Source organism: Zea mays, chromosome 2 (genome assembly GCF_902167145.1).
Source record: "Zea mays cultivar B73 chromosome 2, Zm-B73-REFERENCE-NAM-5.0, whole genome shotgun sequence".
NCBI classification, from domain to species: Eukaryota; Viridiplantae; Streptophyta; class Magnoliopsida; order Poales; family Poaceae; genus Zea; species Zea mays.
Window position 1 is genome coordinate 215,153,983 of NC_050097.1, and position 10,581 is coordinate 215,164,563.

Consider the following 10,581-nt stretch of genomic DNA (forward strand, 5'->3'; position numbering starts at 1 on the left):
GCGGGTGCTTCTGCCTTTAGGTGGGCGGACCCAACTTCGGCCGGCCCTCAGCCAACTTATATTAATCAACTTTAGTCGTATTCCTTTTTAGAGTGAGAGTATATCTTTAGGGATAAAACTAAACTTGAGTTGTACAGTTGTTTTCTATTTCGGGAGCGTGGGCGCGTGGCAGTGGGCAGTGGCACTGCGGACGCGAGCAGCGGTGACGTTTACACCAGCCTGTGATCCGCTTCATCTGCTGCCAAAATATCCTATCACTCTCTATCACCGTGTCCGTGTGTTAAGGCTATTCACAATGATAGTTTTACAATGGTTTCATCTACATTTAATAGTGTGCCACGTCATTATTTTAGATAACATATTATAATATTTAAGATAAATGAGTTTTACGAGGATAAAACTATGTCAACACGTTTTCAAGGTCTTGAAAATCGTGTGAAACCTCCATTGCGAATGATTTGTCGTTTCATCTCCATATATTTTACTGATTTCTATTGGTTGTTTAGTTGCAGCATTTAATTGATATCTTAGTCTATAAAATAGTGAAACTAAATTTTATATTGAGAGTTTCATGACACTCTTGATGATGTGGCAGTGCTGGAAAGAGTGTTATAAAATAGCCATTATGATTAGCCTAACGACAACAAGTTCCGCGATCAGCGGGCACCTAGGTCAGGCAAGGTGAATAGGTCGGTGGTGACTGCTACATGCGGACGACTGTTGGAACGGGTGGAGGCGTGGAGCGCTGTGTGGCGTGTGGTATACTGCATTTTAAATTACAAGTCAATTCAATTTTATAGAGAATCACAACGTTTTAAGCGTAACCAAATTTATATTTATATTAATTACGATATAAAAATACTATTAGATTTTAATTAATTATAATTTTATAGTATATCTATTTAACGTTATAATTTTGATCAAATTTAAGATGTTTTATTTTAAAATAAATAAAATGTCTTATAATTTAAAAAGAAGGGGGTTCATGTTTGTGTAAGCCACTAAGGCTGTGTTAGGATTAGGACCCATCCGAACTTCTATAAACTGTGGTACAAGGTAGGTTTATTCGATTTCCGAGACTGTGGAAGCTGGCTTGTAAAGCTAATGAATGTTTGATACTAGCTTGGTTTTCATAAGTTAGATTGGGGAGTCTATTAAGATCTAAACGGGTTCTAAGTTAGTCGGCGAAAGGTGTGAGGCTCCGGCTTAAAAAGTAGATGTGGAGCTGAACTAGAGGGGGCCCAATGCTGGCCATGATGTTTTTTTTTTGGGGGGGGGGGGGGGGGGGGGGGTAAAGAAACAGCACATACAGAGCTGAATGCAGAACTGGAACTCCGTGGGGTGCATGTTGATTAGTGGTGATGGTTTGCAAGTCATTTCAGCACGTTTTACACTCGCAATCAGGGAACTTGTTCTCTCGCGCCTTGTTAAACAAGTGCTTTCAACTGCGGTCAAGCTGATACCAAGCTTTTTCACTCTTTGGCTCTTCTTTGATAAAAGGCAAAAGAGAAAAATCGGAGGAACCTTATTGTTAGGCCATCTTCGACGGAGCGTTTATATATATAAACGTATAAAACATTTTTTAATGTAGACTATATTATTTATAAAGTAAAGTTTAAAATAAAAAGTGAGATAAGAAATAAGATAGGAACATAGCCTATCGAAGACTTGGAAATTGATAGCGCCCAGACCTGAGTTTTGCTGTGGTCTTATAGATGCCTTGGTTGGCTCACTTTAGGCCTTTCTTGTTTTGATGGCCGCCAGCCCGGCCCTTGGAGCCAACCTGCTGGCCTGAACCGAAATGCTAGATGCGTGGATAACAACCCTATGGAAGCACGTATCTCCAGCAGCTTATTCTTATCCATTCTCGTTTTTATAGACTATACGAACAGTACAGTCCAATACAAAACAATATTTTATACGACTATATAAGTGGGCTGCTAGAGCTTTCAGGCGGTCTAAAGACAGTTTTGTTCAGTCTTTAGTGGGTTAGTTTACTGTTTGAGTGACTGGACCCACATATCATAATAAAATGTTTAGGCGCCCTATATGGTTTTGCTTTTCATATTTTAATTAGACCATATTTTGGATAGCTTGTGAACGCCACTAGTTGCTGCTGACTCCGGACGATTGTATTGAATATTATTAACATGATCAGAAATCCAGTAGCTGCGAGATCTAACCGAATTGAAGATAAACGTTTATATATTCAGCGGCTCCCCCCTACTTCACCGTTCTGCTGCTACGTCAATCTCCTGAGGTGATGACTGAAGAATCATTTTACCATTGGTTGTCCTTTGTGTTCAGGTGGCAAGGAAAAGAATCAGTCATCTTAACGGAATGAAATGGTTGGACGGTGATGTTTGTGACATGGGATGGCAGTCAAGGTAGCCATGGAAATATAATGCTTATCCCACCTTCTACGAGATTATGCCTCGAGGAAATTAACAGAGACGCATAGCAGACAACATGCATGGTAGAAAAAAGCAGATCTAGCTAGAAACTAACTAAAAGGTGGTAGGAAGAAGGACCAAGTGCTCGTTTAAGCTAGGCCAAAGGAGCTGAGGGATAGAATCATCTGGTAGACAGCTATGGAGCACTGCAAGGAGAGAGGACGAACAATTAAAGATGAGATCTATGTCAAGTAGTTGTTCCTGTCTTATCATCATCAGTGATATTATTTAATGTTTTTAGCGAGGAATATGTGAAGGAGAATATTGGCGATGCTTGGTCTAGGATAAGATGGCTCAGCTCCAATTCAGCAATGATAAACAATTAAAATAAGAAAGGTTTTGATGGAAGTTATGTGGCCACGCCATCCTAGCTATAGCATTGGCAATGTTGTGAATAAACATCGGTTCTATTCAACCAATACATACAGTGGTTTAACTATATCATATAAACTTCATTAATTATTTATTTATAGATGTTGGATCGATATAACTATCTTAAGCATTACTTGGACCGGACTAAACTTCATAGACTGAGAATCCTGCTGTCGGATGGGCATGGACTGGTAGGCGCTGCCGCCTAAACTTCATAGCTGTAACACCCCTGGTGTTACGAGAACTAAAAATTTGACATGTCATTATCAGCATTTGCATTAACTTGCTTGATACACCTAGAATGCATTCACTAGGTCAACAATTTGCAAAATTGGGATGTTTTGTATTGAGTGTAGGGCTTAGTATTAGGGCTTTGCTTGAGCTAAGTAGGTGAGAATCATCTCTTAGGCGAGTGACAAGTTGACTTGGAGTCTTAAGTACTGAAGGTAAACTTAGAACCTAGAGTAACTTTACCTTTGAAGTGTAAATCAAGTGGAAGGATCGCTTGAGGAGAGGGATCGACTTCAAAACCCTAAATTGAGCCCAAGAGTGAAATGATGCATAAACAAAGCAACTCCAAAATAAGGGCCTTTTTGGCCATGAGTTCTGAGTACCAAAGTTGGATCTTATATTAAGGAGTAACTTTGCTTTTAGTGGTGGATCAAAGTTGAGAGGTGGTTTGGAGAAATAGTAGTCACATTTGAAACTCTAAATTAGTCTCAAAAGTGGAATTTAAAATCCATTGAGAATTTGTCAAAAGTCCATATATCAAAGTTGTGGAGCTTGGAAAAGTGAACAATTTTCATATTTGGAGCTCTCCTAGTGATGTGGGAGAATTTAAAGTAATTTGCAAAAGTTCAGATTTGAGTCTGTTGGAATCAGCCCAAAACAGTTTTGTTTATCTGTTTTTGGATCCCTGTAACATTTAATCCATGAGTATTTTGGAAACAGTTGCTATAACAAACTTGTAGATTAACTATAGGAGAACAACTTTTATTAAGTATGATAGCCTTAAAACTATATGAAATTATGAGAAAAAGGGATACAAAGTGGGGCTGCTAGGTTTCTACATTTTCAGATTGAGAACAGTATGTTAAGTCTGAAATTTCAGTATTTTGGCTGTTTTTGGAGCTTGTTTGTGGCCAATCCATGAAGCTTTGGGCTACGGTGTTTATAGAGTAAGTGAAGCCCATATGATGTTGAACAAGTCTCCTTAAGTAAGTTTGGCTTGGTCCTGTATAAAAAGTGGAGTAAAGTTGGTTCCAAAATCAGCTGACAGGTTTGCACTGACTGCATTTTTATTCAGCTGCTGAAATCTGAAGTTCAGTGAAGGATGCCTAGTTTGGAGCCATTTTGTGACTTATCTGAGTGGTTTTAGACTATAGTTTCTATAGTAAACTTGGAGAAGTTATGTTGGTAAGTAATTTCCTTATTTTGATACTTGTAAGGTTCTGCATAAAAAGTGGAGTAAAGTGTACTCAAAGTTGGAATGTCAGGTGTTGGGGATTCAGACTTAGTGTAATAGCTAAGTCTGAATCTGTGTGGTTTTACCCAACTTGGGGGCTTTGTGATAATTAATCTAGGCGAAATTGGGTTAGAAATTCTATAGAACAATGAAATACCATATGAAGGAGAACAAGTTTCTTTCATAGAGTTGGTCTTTCTACTGTGTAGAATTTAGAAAGAAGAGTGTTGCAAAACTCCCTGTCAGAATGGTAGGGTGCTGTTTCAGTTAAGCTGAAAATGGGGTTTCAGTAGTTTTGCTCTACTTTGGTGCTTCATAAATATGGTTATGAATGTTTTCAGCCTAGGGGTGCTATACCAAGTTGGTAGGGCTATAGTTAGATAGTATCTTTGATTAATGGAGGTGGGTCTGTTGTTAAGGGGAATTGTGAGATCCAAGGGCTTAAACAGTGAGGAGTGGAATGAAGCAGCAGTCTTGTTTCAGTTAACTTCAGAGTTTGGTTTTAGAAACTGAACAAGATCCTCTCTCTGTTGTACTCCACCCATGTGCTCGAGTTGGGATACATCCTAGAAGATCTAGGGTCTCTCCATACTGTAAATACTCAGGGTTTGGACTGTTGTGGGGGGCTGTGAGCATTAGAGTCCTTATCCATTTTGTTCACTGTCTCTAGTACGGGATAGGGGTAGATATTTGTGTATGTTGAAGAGCTGGCCTGGTGTTGGGTGTTTGTTTGACACGTATGTAAGCTTGTGCAGTGCTGGCACTCTCAGAGCTATCCTTTGGTGTGCTGTGGCTGACTCATGAACCACTGTATTTGCCCCCGTTGTTCAGTGCCTTAGGTCTGAGTTCAGTGGAGTTTTCTCCCTGCCCTCGAGTCTGACCCGTGTTCATCGCTTGAGGGACATAGCTCTTGAGTTCAAGTCGGTGTAAACCCACTCCACAGCCACCCAGCATGATGTATTTTGTGCATCGCGTGCCAATGGCGACCACAGCAGCAGTTCTCACCCTCACCGTGGACATGATTCCTCGGAGGTTGTCTCGGCCGTGTGGTGCTTGTTCCTTACTCCTCGCAGGTCAATGAAGGTCACATCATTTACTGCTTGAACTCTACCTCTGTTGGTTGCCTGGAACTTGGTGTGAAATTTTCTCAAAGATAGGCTGTCAGGTTTCTGGATCCTAAACTTAGTGCATAAGGCTGAAACTAGGTTTTAGTGTATTGAGCTCAACTTTGGAGCTCTGTTGCACCCAGTCTATTTGGTTTTGGGATAAAGTTTCTGTAGCAAGTTTGAAGACCGTAGTAAGACGAACAAAATTACTAAAAGGAGATGGCCTAGGTCCTACAGAAAATTGGGAGTAATTAATGTCCAAACTATCTCTATCAGACGTGTGCAATGCAGACCAGATTCAGTTGCTGTAACTATGGTTCAGTGTTTTTCTCTAGATTTTGGAGCTCTTTTGTGTTTGCTTGGTGAGGTTTTGGACCACATTATCTATACCAAAGCGATAGAGCTATAATTAGAGAATAATTTTGGTTAAGAAAGGCTGGTCTGTTACCATATGAAGTTGTGAGATGTGAGGGGTTAAACATAGAGGTGTGCAAAGGTTAGTGAGTGTTGATTCAGCTGATTCAAGTAATCAGTGTTGGTTTGAGTTGGGAAGCTGAAGAAGGATCTTCTCTCCCTGTGGTTGCACTTGTGGATATAGTTGAAGATATGGATGGGATGCACAGCTAAGGTTCTAGAGGTCTCATTCTCCACTAAAAATATCAAGTTTGGTTAGGAGTGTGGGGTGCCTGTCCTGTAAGTTAGTTGAAACAGTGAGTCAAGTCCATCTTTGGAGCACTATAACTCCTGATCCATGGGCATTTGGTCTTGGGCTGCTGCAATGAACTTGTAGAGCTAGGTTGGGTGAGCAAATTTTGTGAGCCAGGGTCAGCCTGCTATCACCAGGAATTGGGAGAAAGTGTTGCTCCAAGTCAGGATGTCAGTCTAGGAAATTCTGAACTCGATTCAGTCCCTAAAGCTATGTTCCAGTATTTTCTGTTAGTATTGGAGCTGTTTGGTGTCTGATCCAAGGAGTTTAAGGCTGAAGTCTTTATGAAGAATTGGTAGAGGGTTGTTTAATAGACCAGTTTTAGTAAGTGTGCTCCCCATGTTACTTCGGGAAATTGTGTGATTGAAGGGGGTGAAAAGGGAGAGATCAGGGTTCAACAGGTACTAGGAGTTGCTACAAAAATCTGAAGAAAGATCTTCACATCCCTGCTGTCCTCCGCCCATGTGCACAAACTGAGTTACGTTGGAATGGACAACAAAGGATATTGAGGTCCAGTCCCCGTGCTGAAAATATCTCAGTTGGACTTGTGTGTACCTATCCACAAGTAGAGTAATATCCATTATGTTTGATAGCTACAAAACTGGACAAAGTTGATATTTGAGTTAAGAGCGACCGAGTCGTGGCCGGGGTATTGTAAATGGAGCGAAGTCGATGGACCGAGGTGCTTTTGTCAGTGACACCATTCGACAGTGGTCTGGGCTCTTGTGTGATTAATCTTTGCGGTGTGGTCCTTTATGCAAAATTGTTGATGCGGGCGCGGGCCAGCTTTGCCTACTGCTGGGCCGGGTTTCGGCCTAGTATGGTGCTCGGTTTTGCCTTTTCTTTTACTAGAGAGCTTAGAAATTGTAGAAAAATCTAAAAATAGTGGGACCAATTCTGTTAGGTGCCTAAAATCAGGAACTTCCTGTTAGAGTTGGTTTTAAGATTTTTATGGTGGTTACCAAATTTTAGTGTATTAAATAGTACTCTTGGAACGCCTATTTAAATTTTAGAAATAAGAATATAGCACCAAAAATTATAGAAATTCTTGGAGAGTTTTGTAAGCACAATATGAGTACTTGGTAAAAGTTGGTGGATGTTTGGAAGCCAGTTGCTTAGGAAGCTTTGTAAGGTCCAAAATATAAAGGTTAAATCCTTAATAAAAGTGGATAAAGTGCTTTGGAATAAGAGGAAAGAAGTGAGATCTGGGTGTTTGCATAAAGTCTAGTATGTTTTAATCCTTTAATGGCTCAAGCTTAAAGGGATACCTTACAGGGTTCAAAGTAAGAGAGTTGAATCCTTGTTTAAGACATAAATGGAGTGTTGCTTAATAAAGACAAGGTTCCCTAGTATGGTTTAGGATCTTGGGTGTGGTATTAGAGTGTTTAGCTCTTTTGTGATGTTGTTAGTTCTTGGGTGCACCTTTAGAGATGTGTAGTCTTGAGGTTCTTTTTGTTATTTTTTATGCATCTTCGTGACATAACCGCAAGCATATGTGATCATGACATTTCATGTAGAGTACCAAGAAGAAGATCCTAAAGAGAAGTCTACTCAGTGCTATTGATCCAGTGGTGGATTCCATCTAACTGCTTATCGTGTTAGAAGATCTCAGATCTCCTCCTGTAATAAGGCAAGCCCCGGTGCATTTGCCCCTTCCTTGTGTTTTAAATGTTTTATCACCTGATATGATGCATTAGGTTGATAGGAGTTGTGTGGTAAACAATTGATGCATTACCATTCCTTGGAAATTCCTAAATCCCTGTTTTATAAAAAGAATTATTACTGCTTAGTCCTGCTTAGAAACTGAAAAATCATTTGTTTTAAAAAAGAATGATTGTGGAACATTCGTTATGGGCTTTTTCATTCAAAAATCAAAGCAAACTAAGGTGATGACTCCACTTCGGCCGGAGTGGGCTCATCATTGGAAAAGAGTACCCCTGTCGGGTACCAAAAATGGGAAAATGGTTAATAAATCTAGACCAGGCGCTGAGCAGACAAGGTCGCCCGTCTGTGTCGGTTAAGGACCGTACCGTTGACTGGCCTGTTGTGGTTGAGACTTTGCAACTAGCCACATACCCTGGTATGGGACAGGGTAAGCTTGAACCCGGCTATTCCATACGTGAAGAGACAATCGCGCACTGGGAGTGGAGAGATGGCGGGAGTAGCATGTACCCTCCTGGCATAGTAGCACGCCTGGTAGGGTAATGTGCTCTCGGGTGGCGCGGACCTGTTCATGTAGTGGAGGACTCCGTGGGAACGGTTGACATATGCAAGGGTTGAGTGCTACATATGTCGTGTGGTTAGAGATCCCCAGCTGGGTATAATCGGTTCGAATCGTCGTTGCTCCTCGGTTATGGAGACTCATCCCGGTGACCATCATCGTAGTTAGCAAGTGAAATATGAGAATGAATAAAATGCGACTAGTATAGGCCAAGTGCTTGAACTAGACCAGGCAAATATAGATTCAGGTAATAACCTAACTAGTGAAATAAAATTTGGCTTAAGGATCAACTGGTAGCAAGCTTTTTCTGCAAAAAGGAGTCTTTGATCATTGATAAACTTTACCTTGATTCCCAATCAGCTAGCATACCCTTGAGAGTCTTTTCTTTAGTCGGGTAAGTCTTGCTGAGTAATTGCGTACTCAGGGTTTTATCCCCTGTTGTTTTTGCAGGAGAAGTTTTATTCCCTTATCTTTTGGTTAGTTACTTCATGTGGAGGCCTTGAAGCTTAGAATGTTATGTGTATCTCTTATGGAAAGGCTTCACCCTTCCAATTATTAAAATAAGTTATGCACTTTGGGTACTATCAGGACTTGTAATAATTACCATTCTTCTTATGTTGTAAAACTTGAGCTTTGGAAATGTAAAATATGTTTTGTAAAGTCTTCCGCTCTATCTCCGAAGTGTGTGTATCGAGTGTGATTACTATAATATGCATGAATGTGGGAGATCCTTGGGATGATGAGTTCGAGTTGGTGAACTCGATAGCCTTGTTAAGTTACCCGGTACACGTGCACAGCTATCTGAGATCGTTAATGGCAAGGGTTGGTGCATGTGAGCCTGATAACTTGGGAGGGCTGTCACAATAGCAGCGCAAGGTATTCAGAGATCGTAACCACCACAGCTAAGTTGCTAACGACGACAGTCATGGCACGCCAGCCACCGGCCATGTGTGGAGGCAATTCCCATATATCCCATAGCGTTAGCGCAACAACCGCGAGACCTCCTGTATTTCGTTTTGTTAGCTGTACTTTTCTGACTTGTGTAGACAAAAATTAATGTGCTGCAAATGGGAAGAATGAATATGCCCTGCTAGTATTCTTCTTTTTGCTCTTCTCCTGACTCCTCTCCTTTTCTAGTCACACTGTTCTCGGATCTTGCCCGACTATACAGTACGATGGGGATGCATGCATAATTGCATGTATATATAAAAAAACTCGTTCTGCAGGTGGAATGGCCCTCAATTGGCGGCCGCCGGCAAATCGGAAGGAGAATGGGCAGTGAGTTCTCGGAACAGCGACGTCTCAGGGCATGTATGTGCTGTTCATTTTAAGTATTTTCCCTTTATTTTCTTAAAAAAAACGGAAAAGCCAGCCGAGCTGGGCCGCTCCAGGCCCACGGCCGAGCAGCCCAGCAAGGCCAGCCAGCCGAGCGCAGGCCGAGCGGAACGCGCGTGGGCGAGCGCGCCCACGATCGAGCGGCTGGGGGCTTGCGCGTTTGGATTGGACGGACGCGTACGAGATGGAGGAGAGGGGCTAGCGGACGGTTCCAGCGGATTCGGAGAAGGCCAAGCGTCTGTGTGGCGGCGGCGTTCAACGGATGACGATCCGCGCGGCTCGCTCGTCCGGAATCTCGGTGAAATCCGTTTGCCTTCCCCCATCTCAGCTCCTTAAAATGGAACTCGATCCCCTGGTTCTAGGGCTTCATCCCTGAGAGACGCAAGACTCTTTCTCCTCTCTCTGTTCGTTACTGTGGTTCGGCTCGGTTCACTGGTTTGGTTCCCAGCCATCCGGTGGTGTTCCTAGCTGATAGAAATTGAAGGAGGAAGGAGGTGGTACTGTGCTCGTGACTTCTTGTGCTCTGTTGCTATTCCAGTGCGCCTGTTTGGGTGCTCTGTCTGCTCTGATTATTGTCCACCGTGGTCTGGTGCTTGGGCTCCCTGCTGCGCGGTGTTCATCTTCTCGGGCTGGTGCCGTGGACGTCTCCCTCGGCTCCGGCAGCGGCTCTAGTATCTCCGTCAACCTCCCGCCGTGCAGGCCCGGACGTGGGCGGCGGAATTGGTTTTCTGGGACAGAACTTCGTGTTCGCTGAGCTGGTCTTCCCACGTAGACAATCTACGTGCTGTGAGTTACCCGTTGCCTCGCTTTATTTATTGAGTAATTTTGTGCAATCTGCTAGTATTATTTACTTGGGTGTGATTGCACAATTTGTGGGCGGATTTGATTGCTCGATGATGATAGCGGTGTAGTGAGACGACGTG

General features: G+C 42.3%; 1 long non-coding RNA gene across 1 annotated transcript; it reads left to right on the top strand.

The window, feature by feature from the left end:
- Positions 1–5,116: 5,116 nt before the first annotated feature.
- On the top strand, positions 5,117–8,983 carry LOC100274963 (uncharacterized). Its single transcript, XR_002267355.2, has 2 exons — positions 5,117–5,363; positions 7,620–8,983. It is a non-coding gene; the product is annotated as an uncharacterized lncRNA (long non-coding RNA).
- Positions 8,984–10,581: the final 1,598 nt, after the last annotated feature.